The 12,154-nt window shown below is 48.4% G+C and overlaps 18 non-coding genes across 18 annotated transcripts; 12 read left to right on the top strand and 6 right to left on the bottom strand.

The window, feature by feature from the left end:
- Positions 1-654: 654 nt before the first annotated feature.
- LOC145465473 (5S ribosomal RNA) lies at positions 655-773 on the bottom strand. The gene has a single exon (XR_014041610.1). It is a non-coding gene; the product is annotated as a 5S ribosomal RNA (ribosomal RNA).
- A 449-nt stretch (positions 774-1,222) lies between these two features.
- On the top strand, positions 1,223-1,414 carry LOC145466258 (U2 spliceosomal RNA). The gene has a single exon (XR_014041853.1). It is a non-coding gene; the product is annotated as a U2 spliceosomal RNA (small nuclear RNA).
- Positions 1,415-1,640: 226 nt separating this feature from the next.
- Positions 1,641-1,804, top strand: LOC145465300 (U1 spliceosomal RNA). Its single transcript, XR_014041562.1, has one exon. It is a non-coding gene; the product is annotated as a U1 spliceosomal RNA (small nuclear RNA).
- An 886-nt stretch (positions 1,805-2,690) lies between these two features.
- Positions 2,691-2,809, bottom strand: LOC145465540 (5S ribosomal RNA). The gene has a single exon (XR_014041637.1). It is a non-coding gene; the product is annotated as a 5S ribosomal RNA (ribosomal RNA).
- A 446-nt stretch (positions 2,810-3,255) lies between these two features.
- Positions 3,256-3,447, top strand: LOC145465903 (U2 spliceosomal RNA). Its single transcript, XR_014041732.1, has one exon. It is a non-coding gene; the product is annotated as a U2 spliceosomal RNA (small nuclear RNA).
- Positions 3,448-3,673: 226 nt separating this feature from the next.
- On the top strand, positions 3,674-3,837 carry LOC145465307 (U1 spliceosomal RNA). The gene has a single exon (XR_014041564.1). It is a non-coding gene; the product is annotated as a U1 spliceosomal RNA (small nuclear RNA).
- An 886-nt stretch (positions 3,838-4,723) lies between these two features.
- On the bottom strand, positions 4,724-4,842 carry LOC145465611 (5S ribosomal RNA). The gene has a single exon (XR_014041657.1). It is a non-coding gene; the product is annotated as a 5S ribosomal RNA (ribosomal RNA).
- A 448-nt stretch (positions 4,843-5,290) lies between these two features.
- Positions 5,291-5,482, top strand: LOC145465916 (U2 spliceosomal RNA). Its single transcript, XR_014041735.1, has one exon. It is a non-coding gene; the product is annotated as a U2 spliceosomal RNA (small nuclear RNA).
- A 225-nt stretch (positions 5,483-5,707) lies between these two features.
- Positions 5,708-5,871, top strand: LOC145465311 (U1 spliceosomal RNA). Its single transcript, XR_014041566.1, has one exon. It is a non-coding gene; the product is annotated as a U1 spliceosomal RNA (small nuclear RNA).
- Positions 5,872-6,754: 883 nt separating this feature from the next.
- Positions 6,755-6,873, bottom strand: LOC145465692 (5S ribosomal RNA). Its single transcript, XR_014041679.1, has one exon. It is a non-coding gene; the product is annotated as a 5S ribosomal RNA (ribosomal RNA).
- A 450-nt stretch (positions 6,874-7,323) lies between these two features.
- LOC145466265 (U2 spliceosomal RNA) lies at positions 7,324-7,514 on the top strand. Its single transcript, XR_014041855.1, has one exon. It is a non-coding gene; the product is annotated as a U2 spliceosomal RNA (small nuclear RNA).
- Positions 7,515-7,740: 226 nt separating this feature from the next.
- LOC145465775 (U1 spliceosomal RNA) lies at positions 7,741-7,903 on the top strand. The gene has a single exon (XR_014041696.1). It is a non-coding gene; the product is annotated as a U1 spliceosomal RNA (small nuclear RNA).
- Positions 7,904-8,787: 884 nt separating this feature from the next.
- LOC145465767 (5S ribosomal RNA) lies at positions 8,788-8,906 on the bottom strand. The gene has a single exon (XR_014041695.1). It is a non-coding gene; the product is annotated as a 5S ribosomal RNA (ribosomal RNA).
- A 449-nt stretch (positions 8,907-9,355) lies between these two features.
- On the top strand, positions 9,356-9,547 carry LOC145465920 (U2 spliceosomal RNA). Its single transcript, XR_014041736.1, has one exon. It is a non-coding gene; the product is annotated as a U2 spliceosomal RNA (small nuclear RNA).
- Positions 9,548-9,774: 227 nt separating this feature from the next.
- On the top strand, positions 9,775-9,938 carry LOC145465318 (U1 spliceosomal RNA). Its single transcript, XR_014041567.1, has one exon. It is a non-coding gene; the product is annotated as a U1 spliceosomal RNA (small nuclear RNA).
- Positions 9,939-10,824: 886 nt separating this feature from the next.
- Positions 10,825-10,943, bottom strand: LOC145465842 (5S ribosomal RNA). The gene has a single exon (XR_014041716.1). It is a non-coding gene; the product is annotated as a 5S ribosomal RNA (ribosomal RNA).
- Positions 10,944-11,392: 449 nt separating this feature from the next.
- Positions 11,393-11,584, top strand: LOC145465926 (U2 spliceosomal RNA). Its single transcript, XR_014041737.1, has one exon. It is a non-coding gene; the product is annotated as a U2 spliceosomal RNA (small nuclear RNA).
- Positions 11,585-11,811: 227 nt separating this feature from the next.
- On the top strand, positions 11,812-11,975 carry LOC145465325 (U1 spliceosomal RNA). The gene has a single exon (XR_014041571.1). It is a non-coding gene; the product is annotated as a U1 spliceosomal RNA (small nuclear RNA).
- Positions 11,976-12,154: the final 179 nt, after the last annotated feature.

The raw sequence follows: 12,154 nt of genomic DNA on the forward strand, positions 1-12,154 counted from the left end.
TTGTTTCGGCAGGCGGTCAATCATTGACTCGATCCCCGCCAAGTTTGTCCTCGAAGTAACGTTCGTCGACTTACAGTATGGAAAGAGCAAAGGACAAGGAAAGTAACAGGAGAAGTGCTGGCCAAACCGTGAGTTGATTTCTACCTTACGATTGTTGTGTTGGTGGTTCGTTGACTAAACTAGACAACGGTCCGAGCCTCCGTCATTCTCCAAGTCAAGTCATGAATAGAATTGTTTTGACGGCTCGAATTCGTGTCGACCGTTAATATGCAACGGCTCGCGTGTGTTGTTTGCTTTGCCGTTGTTGATCGGGCGCATTTCTTTGGGAATTGGCGTAGTTTTCCGCACTTTTAGCTGCTTGAAAACCGTTCGGCAAGGCAGAATATCATTTTGCTTCGAATTATTTGATGTCACACACGCCAATTTGATGTCATAAATAACCGTTTCGCACGCGAACGTTAGCGCGCGAGACTTCGATTCTAATTTATCCCGCGATCATTTTAAGGGTACTTTTCATGTTTTCTAGCTATCTTTTGAGTCTCCTGAAATGTGTAAAAAGTTATTTGTGCTTTCCAGCCACTGGAATAGCCAAAGGTGGTAGTAAAAGAAAGAAAAAATGAACATATGCAAAATAAAACGGCCGAGAAAATGAAAAGTCTACAACACGGGGTATTCCCAGGCGGTCACCCATCCAAGTACTAACCCCGCCCGACAGGGCTTAACTTCGGTGATCGGACGAGAACCGGTGCTTTCCCTGTGGTATGGTCGTAGACAAGAGAAAGGGCTGAAAATTTAGTCTTTTAAACGAGCCACCAAAGCAAAAGCAAAGCAATAATAGCAACCAGCAATCTTTTAGCAGGCATTTCTTGACTTCTCTGCAAGTTGTATGCACGTGGAGAGCGAATGTGATAACGTAGCCGTTTTTTTTCTGCCTGTGTCTGTAGCGCCTATCTTAGTAACGGAGTCATTACAGGTCTTTAACATGTTGCCTCGTTTTGGAGGGCAAAAAGGTGTTTGATCTCACTCACCCCTGGAGGCACGTTATCAACTTTGCTGCTGATTTTTGTGGACTTGTGTTGTAGAACAAGTGCGTCTACGACGGCAACTTGCTCCATGGCGTCGGCCTACAGTCGGCTCCAGGCCCCTCGGCGACAGCATATTGACCACCATATCTCAAAGGGGGAAACCCTGGACCACCCTCCTAGGGGAGGGAAGGTCCGGTATCGCTTCTCGGCCTTTTGGCTAAGATCAAGTGTAGTATCTGTTCTTATCAGCTTAATATCTGATACGCTGCTCATTGAGCAGCTCATATATTAAACTGATTTTTGGAACTGGGCTGTGGAAAAGAGGCTTGCCTCGTCCCAGCCACGGGTTGCCTCGGTATAGCACTACCTCCGAGTGCGGCCACTTCCCCTCGGGGAAGAAACCTTCATTCAATCAAAGAAAGAAATCAAAGAAAGCCTCCTCCTGACACTAATGTCTGGCGTTTTCTCTGTCGGCAGGCACAGACTGAGGAGGGAAGCTACTCTAGAGCCGCCCTAGAAGTGAGGCTGGAGGTTCTAGCACGCCCGCAAAGCACTACCACAAGGATATAGAGGTAAGGAGGTTTGCCTTTGACGGCCCCCGCGTCAAGAATTTTCATACTTACCTGACGCGGGAGGTACTGTGATCAAGGAGGCAGTCCTCTCAAGGCGAGGCCCTTTCATTGCACTTCGATCGGGTTGACCCTTGCGATTACCCCAAATGTGGGTAACTCGAGCGTATAATTTCTGGTAGTGGGGGCCTGCGTTCGCGCTCGCCCCCGAAAAAGTGCAAGTGTTGGCCCTGTGAATGGTGGATGGTTAATGATTGACGCTTTGCTTTGTTCGTCAGTTGGCCGGGCCGGGCTGGAACGACTGGGCACAGTGAACAACGAAGGAACGTGTCAAGCAAGGCAAGGATTTCCAGCTGCAACTGAAAAGGCGAGTGCGCTGGAACTCGTGTTGTCATGCATCCATGTTGTACTGAACTGAAGAAGGTGGCTTTTCCGATTTGCGTTTGTTTCGGCAGGCGGTCAATCATTGACTCGATCCCCGCCAAGTTTGTCCTCGAAGTAACGTTCGTCGACTTACAGTATGGAAAGAGCAAAGGACAAGGAAAGTAACAGGAGAAGTGCTGGCCAAACCGTGAGTTGATTTCTACCTTACGATTGTTGTGTTGGTGGTTCGTTGACTAAACTAGACAACGGTCCGAGCCTCCGTCATTCTCCAAGTCAAGTCATGAATAGAATTGTTTTGACGGCTCGAATTCGTGTCGACCGTTAATATGCAACGGCTCGCGTGTGTTGTTTGCTTTGCCGTTGTTGATCGGGCGCATTTCTTTGGGAATTGGCGTAGTTTTCCGCACTTTTAGCTGCTTGAAAACCGTTCGGCAAGGCAGAATATCATTTTGCTTCGAATTATTTGATGTCACACACGCCAATTTGATGTCATAAATAACCGTTTCGCACGCGAACGTTAGCGCGCGAGACTTCGATTCTAATTTATCCCGCGATCATTTTAAGGGTACTTTTCATGTTTTCTAGCTATCTTTTGAGTCTCCTGAAATGTGTAAAAGTTATTTGTGCTTTCCAGCCACTGGAATAGCCAAAGGTGGTAGTAAAAGAAAGAAAAAATGAACATATGCAAAATAAAACGGCCGAGAAAATGAAAAGTCTACAACACGGGGTATTCCCAGGCGGTCACCCATCCAAGTACTAACCCCGCCCGACAGGGCTTAACTTCGGTGATCGGACGAGAACCGGTGCTTTCCCTGTGGTATGGTCGTAGACAAGAGAAAGGGCTGAAAATTTAGTCTTTTAAACGAGCCACCAAAGCAAAAGCAAAGCAATAATAGCAACAGCAATCTTTTAGCAGGCATTTCTTGACTTCTCTGCAAGTTGTATGCACGTGGAGAGCGAATGTTGATAACGTAGCCGTTTTTTTCTGCCTGTGTCTGTAGCGCTATCTTAGTAACGGAGTCATTACAGGTCTTTAACATGTTGCCTCGTTTTGGAGGGCAAAAAGGTGTTTGATCTCACTCACCCCTGGAGCACGTTATCAACTTTGCTGCTGATTTTTGTGGACTTGTGTTGTAGAACAAGTGCGTCTACGACGGCAACTTGCTCCATGGCGTCGGCCTACAGTCGGCTCCAGGCCCCTCGGCGACAGCATATTGACCACCATATCTCAAAGGGGGAAACCCTGGACCACCCTCCTAGGGGAGGGAAGGTCCGGTATCGCTTCTCGGCCTTTTGGCTAAGATCAAGTGTAGTATCTGTTCTTATCAGCTTAATATCTGATACGCTGCTCATTGAGCAGCTCATATATTAAACTGATTTTTGGAACTGGGCTGTGGAAAAGAGGCTTGCCTCGTCCCAGCCACGGGTTGCCTCGGTATAGCACTACCTCCGAGTGCGGCCCACTTCCCCTCGGGGAAGAAACCTTCATTCAATCAAAGAAAGAAATCAAAGAAAGCCTCCTCCTGACACTAATGTCTGGCGTTTTTCTCTGTCGGCAGGCACAGACTGAGGAGGGAAGCTACTCTAGAGCCGCCTAGAAGTGAGGCTGGAGGTTCTAGCACGCCCGCAAAGCACTACCACAAGGATATAGAGGTAAGGAGGTTTGCCTTTGACGGCCCCGCGTCAAGAATTTTCATACTTACCTGACGCGGGAGGTACTGTGATCAAGGAGGCAGTCCTCTCAAGGCGAGGCCCTTTCATTGCACTTCGATCGGGTTGACCCTTGCGATTACCCCAAATGTGGGTAACTCGAGCGTATAATTTCTGGTAGTGGGGGCCTGCGTTCGCGCTCGCCCCCGAAAAAGTGCAAGTGTTGGCCCTGTGAATGGTGGATGGTTAATGATTGACGCTTTGCTTTGTTCGTCAGTTGGCCGGGCCGGGCTGGACGACTGGGCACAGTGAACAACGAAGGAACGTGTCAAGCAAGGCAAGGATTTCCAGCTGCAACTGAAAAGGCGAGTGCGCTGGAACTCGTGTTGTCATGCATCCATGTTGTACTGAACTGAAGAAGGTGGCTTTTCCGATTTGCGTTTGTTTCGGCAGGCGGTCAATCATTGACTCGATCCCCGCCAAGTTTGTCCTCGAAGTAACGTTCGTCGACTTACAGTATGGAAAGAGCAAAGGACAAGGAAAGTAACAGGAGAAGTGCTGGCCAAACCGTGAGTTGATTTCTACCTTACGATTGTTGTGTTGGTGGTTCGTTGACTAAACTAGACAACGGTCCGAGCCTCCGTCATTCTCCAAGTCAAGTCATGAATAGAATTGTTTTGACGGCTCGAATTCGTGTCGACCGTTAATATGCAACGGCTCGCGTGTGTTGTTTGCTTTGCCGTTGTTGATCGGGCGCATTTCTTTGGGAATTGGCGTAGTTTTCCGCACTTTTAGCTGCTTGAAAACCGTTCGGCAAGGCAGAATATCATTTTGCTTCGAATTATTTGATGTCACACACGCCAATTTGATGTCATAAATAACCGTTTCGCACGCGAACGTTAGCGCGCGAGACTTCGATTCTAATTTATCCCGCGATCATTTTAAGGGTACTTTTCATGTTTTCTAGCTATCTTTTGAGTCTCCTGAAATGTGTAAAAAGTTATTTGTGCTTTCCAGCCACTGGAATAGCCAAAGGTGGTAGTAAAAGAAAGAAAAAATGAACATATGCAAAATAAAACGGCCGAGAAAATGAAAAGTCTACAACACGGGGTATTCCCAGGCGGTCACCCATCCAAGTACTAACCCCGCCCGACAGGGCTTAACTTCGGTGATCGGACGAGAACCGGTGCTTTCCCTGTGGTATGGTCGTAGACAAGAGAAAGGGCTGAAAATTTAGTCTTTTAAACGAGCCACCAAAGCAAAAGCAAAGCAATAATAGCAACCAGCAATCTTTTAGCAGGCATTTCTTGACTTCTCTGCAAGTTGTATGCACGTGGAGAGCGAATGTTGATAACGTAGCCGTTTTTTTTCTGCCTGTGTCTGTAGCGCTATCTTAGTAACGGAGTCATTACAGGTCTTTAACATGTTGCCTCGTTTTGGAGGGCAAAAAGGTGTTTGATCTCACTCACCCCTGGAGGCACGTTATCAACTTTGCTGCTGATTTTTGTGGACTTGTGTTGTAGAACAAGTGCGTCTACGACGGCAACTTGCTCCATGGCGTCGGCCTACAGTCGGCTCCAGGCCCTCGGCGACAGCATATTGACCACCATATCTCAAAGGGGGAAACCCTGGACCACCCTCCTAGGGGAGGGAAGGTCCGGTATCGCTTCTCGGCCTTTTGGCTAAGATCAAGTGTAGTATCTGTTCTTATCAGCTTAATATCTGATACGCTGCTCATTGAGCAGCTCATATATTAAACTGATTTTTGGAACTGGGCTGTGGAAAAGAGGCTTGCCTCGTCCCAGCCACGGGTTGCCTCGGTATAGCACTACCTCCGAGTGCGGCCCACTTCCCTCGGGAAGAAACCTTCATTCAATCAAAGAAAGAAATCAAAGAAAGCCTCCTCCTGACACTAATGTCTGGCGTTTTTCTCTGTCGGCAGGCACAGACTGAGGAGGGAAGCTACTCTAGAGCCGCCTAGAAGTGAGGCTGGAGGTTCTAGCACGCCCGCAAAGCACTACCACAAGGATATAGAGGTAAGGAGGTTTGCCTTTGACGGCCCCCGCGTCAAGAATTTTCATACTTACCTGACGCGGGAGGTACTGTGATCAAGGAGGCAGTCCTCTCAAGGCGAGGCCCTTTCATTGCACTTCGATCGGGTTGACCCTTGCGATTACCCCAAATGTGGGTAACTCGAGCGTATAATTTCTGGTAGTGGGGGCCTGCGTTCGCGCTCGCCCCCGAAAAGTGCAAGTGTTGGCCCTGTGAATGGTGGATGGTTAATGATTGACGCTTTGCTTTGTTCGTCAGTTGGCCGGGCCGGGCTGGACGACTGGGCACAGTGAACAACGAAGGAACGTGTCAAGCAAGGCAAGGATTTCCAGCTGCAACTGAAAAGGCGAGTGCGCTGGAACTCGTGTTGTCATGCATCCATGTTGTACTGAACTGAAGAAGGTGGCTTTCCGATTTGCGTTTGTTTCGGCAGGGCGGTCAATCATTGACTCGATCCCCGCCAAGTTTGTCTCGAAGTAACGTTCGTCGACTTACAGTATGGAAAGAGCAAAGGACAAGGAAAGTAACAGGAGAAGTGCTGGCCAAACCGTGAGTTTGATTTTACCTTACGATTGTTGTGTTGGTGGTTCGTTGACTAAACTAGACAACGGTCCGAGCCTCCGTCATTCTCCAAGTCAAGTCATGAATAGAATTGTTTTGACGGCTCGAATTCGTGTCGACCGTTAATATGCAACGGCTCGCGTGTGTTGTTTGCTTTGCCGTTGTTGATCGGGCGCATTTCTTTGGGAATTGGCGTAGTTTTCCGCACTTTTAGCTGCTTGAAAACCGTTCGGCAAGGCAGAATATCATTTTGCTTCGAATTATTTGATGTCACACACGCCAATTTGATGTCATAAATAACCGTTTCGCACGCGAACGTTAGCGCGCGAGACTTCGATTCTAATTTATCCCGCGATCATTTTAAGGGTACTTTTCATGTTTTCTAGCTATCTTTTGAGTCTCCTGAAATGTGTAAAAAGTTATTTGTGCTTTCCAGCCACTGGAATAGCAAAGGTGGTAGTAAAAGAAAGAAAAAATGAACATATGCAAAATAAAACGGCCGAGAAAATGAAAAGTCTACAACACGGGGTATTCCCAGGCGGTCACCCATCCAAGTACTAACCCCGCCCGACAGGGCTTAACTTCGGTGATCGGACGAGAACCGGTGCTTTCCCTGTGGTATGGTCGTAGACAAGAGAAAGGGCTGAAAATTTAGTCTTTTAAACGAGCCACCAAAGCAAAAGCAAAGCAATAATAGCAACCAGCAATCTTTTAGCAGGCATTTCTTGACTTCTCTGCAAGTTGTATGCACGTGGAGAGCGAATGTTGATAACGTAGCCGTTTTTTTTTCTGCCTGTGTCTGTAGCGCTATCTTAGTAACGGAGTCATTACAGGTCTTTAACATGTTGCCTCGTTTTGGAGGGCAAAAAGGTGTTTGATCTCACTCACCCCTGGAGGCACGTTATCAACTTTGCTGCTGATTTTTGTGGACTTGTGTTGTAGAACAAGTGCGTCTACGACGGCAACTTGCTCCATGGCGTCGGCCTACAGTCGGCTCCAGGCCCCTCGGCGACAGCATATTGACCACCATATCTCAAAGGGGGAAACCCTGGACCACCCTCCTAGGGGAGGGAAGGTCCGGTATCGCTTCTCGGCCTTTTGGCTAAGATCAAGTGTAGTATCTGTTCTTATCAGCTTAATATCTGATACGCTGCTCATTGAGCAGCTCATATATTAAACTGATTTTTGGAACTGGGCTGTGGAAAAGAGGCTGCCTCGTCCCAGCCACGGGTTGCCTCGGTATAGCACTACCTCCGAGTGCGGCCCACTTCCCCTCGGGAAGAAACCTTCATTCAATCAAAGAAAGAAATCAAAGAAAGCCTCCTCCTGACACTAATGTCTGGCGTTTTTCTCTGTCGGCAGGCACAGACTGAGGAGGGAAGCTACTCTAGAGCCGCCTAGAAGTGAGGCTGGAGGTTCTAGCACGCCCGCAAAGCACTACCACAAGGATATAGAGGTAAGGAGGTTTGCCTTTGACGGCCCCCGCGTCAAGAATTTTCATACTTACCTGACGCGGGAGGTACTGTGATCAAGGAGGCAGTCCTCTCAAGGCGAGGCCCTTTCATTGCACTTCGATCGGGTTGACCCTTGCGATTACCCCAAATGTGGGTAACTCGAGCGTATAATTTCTGGTAGTGGGGCCTGCGTTCGCGCTCGCCCCCGAAAAAGTGCAAGTGTTGGCCCTGTGAATGGTGGATGGTTAATGATTGACGCTTTGCTTTGTTCGTCAGTTGGCCGGGCCGGGCTGGACGACTGGGCACAGTGAACAACGAAGGAACGTGTCAAGCAAGGCAAGGATTTCCAGCTGCAACTGAAAAGGCGAGTGCGCTGGAACTCGTGTTGTCATGCATCCATGTTGTACTGAACTGAAGAAGGTGGCTTTCCGATTTGCGTTTGTTTCGGCAGGCGGTCAATCATTGACTCGATCCCCGCCAAGTTTGTCCTCGAAGTAACGTTCGTCGACTTACAGTATGGAAAGAGCAAAGGACAAGGAAAGTAACAGGAGAAGTGCTGGCCAAACCGTGAGTTGATTTCTACCTTACGATTGTTGTGTTGGTGGTTCGTTGACTAAACTAGACAACGGTCCGAGCCTCCGTCATTCTCCAAGTCAAGTCATGAATAGAATTGTTTTGACGGCTCGAATTCGTGTCGACCGTTAATATGCAACGGCTCGCGTGTGTTGTTTGCTTTGCCGTTGTTGATCGGGCGCATTTCTTTGGGAATTGGCGTAGTTTTCCGCACTTTTAGCTGCTTGAAAACCGTTCGGCAAGGCAGAATATCATTTTGCTTCGAATTATTTGATGTCACACACGCCAATTTGATGTCATAAATAACCGTTTCGCACGCGAACGTTAGCGCGCGAGACTTCGATTCTAATTTATCCCGCGATCATTTTAAGGGTACTTTTCATGTTTTCTAGCTATCTTTTGAGTCTCCTGAAATGTGTAAAAAGTTATTTGTGCTTTCCAGCCACTGGAATAGCAAAGGTGGTAGTAAAAGAAAGAAAAAATGAACATATGCAAAATAAAACGGCCGAGAAAATGAAAAGTCTACAACACGGGGTATTCCCAGGCGGTCACCCATCCAAGTACTAACCCCGCCCGACAGGGCTTAACTTCGGTGATCGGACGAGAACCGGTGCTTTCCCTGTGGTATGGTCGTAGACAAGAGAAAGGGCTGAAAATTTAGTCTTTTAAACGAGCCACCAAAGCAAAAGCAAAGCAATAATAGCAACCAGCAATCTTTTAGCAGGCATTTCTTGACTTCTCTGCAAGTTGTATGCACGTGGAGAGCGAATGTTGATAACGTAGCCGTTTTTTTTCTGCCTGTGTCTGTAGCGCTATCTTAGTAACGGAGTCATTACAGGTCTTTAACATGTTGCCTCGTTTTGGAGGGCAAAAAGGTGTTTGATCTCACTCACCCCTGGAGGCACGTTATCAACTTTGCTGCTGATTTTTGTGGACTTGTGTTGTAGAACAAGTGCGTCTACGACGGCAACTTGCTCCATGGCGTCGGCCTACAGTCGGCTCCAGGCCCCTCGGCGACAGCATATTGACCACCATATCTCAAAGGGGGAAACCCTGGACCACCCTCCTAGGGGAGGGAAGGTCCGGTATCGCTTCTCGGCCTTTTGGCTAAGATCAAGTGTAGTATCTGTTCTTATCAGCTTAATATCTGATACGCTGCTCATTGAGCAGCTCATATATTAAACTGATTTTTGGAACTGGGCTGTGGAAAAGAGGCTTGCCTCGTCCCAGCCACGGGTTGCCTCGGTATAGCACTACCTCCGAGTGCGGCCCACTTCCCCTCGGGGAAGAAACCTTCATTCAATCAAAGAAAGAAATCAAAGAAAGCCTCCTCCTGACACTAATGTCTGGCGTTTTTCTCTGTCGGCAGGCACAGACTGAGGAGGGAAGCTACTCTAGAGCCGCCTAGAAGTGAGGCTGGAGGTTCTAGCACGCCCGCAAAGCACTACCACAAGGATATAGAGGTAAGGAGGTTTGCCTTTGACGGCCCCCGCGTCAAGAATTTTCATACTTACCTGACGCGGGAGGTACTGTGATCAAGGAGGCAGTCCTCTCAAGGCGAGGCCCTTTCATTGCACTTCGATCGGGTTGACCCTTGCGATTACCCCAAATGTGGGTAACTCGAGCGTATAATTTCTGGTAGTGGGGGCCTGCGTTCGCGCTCGCCCCCGAAAAAGTGCAAGTGTTGGCCCTGTGAATGGTGGATGGTTAATGATTGACGCTTTGCTTTGTTCGTCAGTTGGCCGGGCCGGGCTGGACGACTGGGCACAGTGAACAACGAAGGAACGTGTCAAGCAAGGCAAGGATTTCCAGCTGCAACTGAAAAGGCGAGTGCGCTGGAACTCGTGTTGTCATGCATCCATGTTGTACTGAACTGAAGAAGGTGGCTTTTCCGATTTGCGTTTGTTTCGGCAGGCGGTCAATCATTGACTCGATCCCCGCCAAGTTTGTCCTCGAAGTAACGTTCGTCGACTTACAGTATGGAAAGAGCAAAGGACAAGGAAAGTAACAGGAGAAGTGCTGGCCAAACCGTGAGTTGATTTCTACCTTACGATTGTTGTGTTGGTGGTTCGTTGACTAAACTAGACAACGGTCCGAGCCTCCGTCATTCTCCAAGTCAAGTCATGAATAGAATTGTTTTGACGGCTCGAATTCGTGTCGACCGTTAATATGCAACGGCTCGCGTGTGTTGTTTGCTTTGCCGTTGTTGATCGGGCGCATTTCTTTGGGAATTGGCGTAGTTTTCCGCACTTTTAGCTGCTTGAAAACCGTTCGGCAAGGCAGAATATCATTTTGCTTCGAATTATTTGATGTCACACACGCCAATTTGATGTCATAAATAACCGTTTCGCACGCGAACGTTAGCGCGCGAGACTTCGATTCTAATTTATCCCGCGATCATTTTAAGGGTACTTTTCATGTTTTCTAGCTATCTTTTGAGTCTCCTGAAATGTGTAAAAAGTTATTTGTGCTTTCCAGCCACTGGAATAGCCAAAGGTGGTAGTAAAAGAAAGAAAAAATGAACATATGCAAAATAAAACGGCCGAGAAAATGAAAAGTCTACAACACGGGGTATTCCCAGGCGGTCACCCATCCAAGTACTAACCCCGCCCGACAGGGCTTAACTTCGGTGATCGGACGAGAACCGGTGCTTTCCCTGTGGTATGGTCGTAGACAAGAGAAAGGGCTGAAAATTTAGTCTTTTAAACGAGCCACCAAAGCAAAAGCAAAGCAATAATAGCAACCAGCAATCTTTTAGCAGGCATTTCTTGACTTCTCTGCAAGTTGTATGCACGTGGAGAGCGAATGTTGATAACGTAGCCGTTTTTTTTCTGCCTGTGTCTGTAGCGCTATCTTAGTAACGGAGTCATTACAGGTCTTTAACATGTTGCCTCGTTTTGGAGGGCAAAAAGGTGTTTGATCTCACTCACCCCTGGAGGCACGTTATCAACTTTGCTGCTGATTTTTGTGGACTTGTGTTGTAGAACAAGTGCGTCTACGACGGCAACTTGCTCCATGGCGTCGGCCTACAGTCGGCTCCAGGCCCCTCGGCGACAGCATATTGACCACCATATCTCAAAGGGGGAAACCCTGGACCACCCTCCTAGGGGAGGGAAGGTCCGGTATCGCTTCTCGGCCTTTTGGCTAAGATCAAGTGTAGTATCTGTTCTTATCAGCTTAATATCTGATACGCTGCTCATTGAGCAGCTCATATATTAAACTGATTTTTGGAACTGGGCTGTGGAAAAGAGGCTTGCCTCGTCCCAGCCACGGGTTGCCTCGGTATAGCACTACCTCCGAGTGCGGCCCACTTCCCCTCGGGGAAGAAACCTTCATTCAATCAAAGAAAGAAATCAAAGAAAGCCTCCTCCTGACACTAATGTCTGGCGTTTTTCTCTGTCGGCAGGCACAGACTGAGGAGGGAAGCTACTCTAGAGCCGCCTAGAAGTGAGGCTGGAGGTTCTAGCACGCCCGCAAAGCACTACCACAAGGATATAGAGGTAAGGAGGTTTGCCTTTGACGGCCCCCGCGTCAAGAATTTTCATACTTACCTGACGCGGGAGGTACTGTGATCAAGGAGGCAGTCCTCTCAAGGCGAGGCCCTTTCATTGCACTTCGATCGGGTTGACCCTTGCGATTACCCCAAATGTGGGTAACTCGAGCGTATAATTTCTGGTAGTGGGGGCCTGCGTTCGCGCTCGCCCCCGAAAAAGTGCAAGTGTTGGCCCTGTGAATGGTGGATGGTTAATGATTGACGCTTTGCTTTGTTCGTCAGTTGGCCGGGCCGGGCTGGACGACTGGGCACAGTGAACAACGAAGGAACGTGTCAAGCAAGGCAAGGATTTCCAGCTGCAACTGAAAAGGCGAGTGCGCTGGAACTCGTGTT

The sequence above is a fragment of the Orbicella franksi genome, chromosome 1, assembly GCF_964199315.1.
Source record: "Orbicella franksi chromosome 1, jaOrbFran1.1, whole genome shotgun sequence".
Taxonomy (NCBI): domain Eukaryota; kingdom Metazoa; phylum Cnidaria; class Anthozoa; order Scleractinia; family Merulinidae; genus Orbicella; species Orbicella franksi.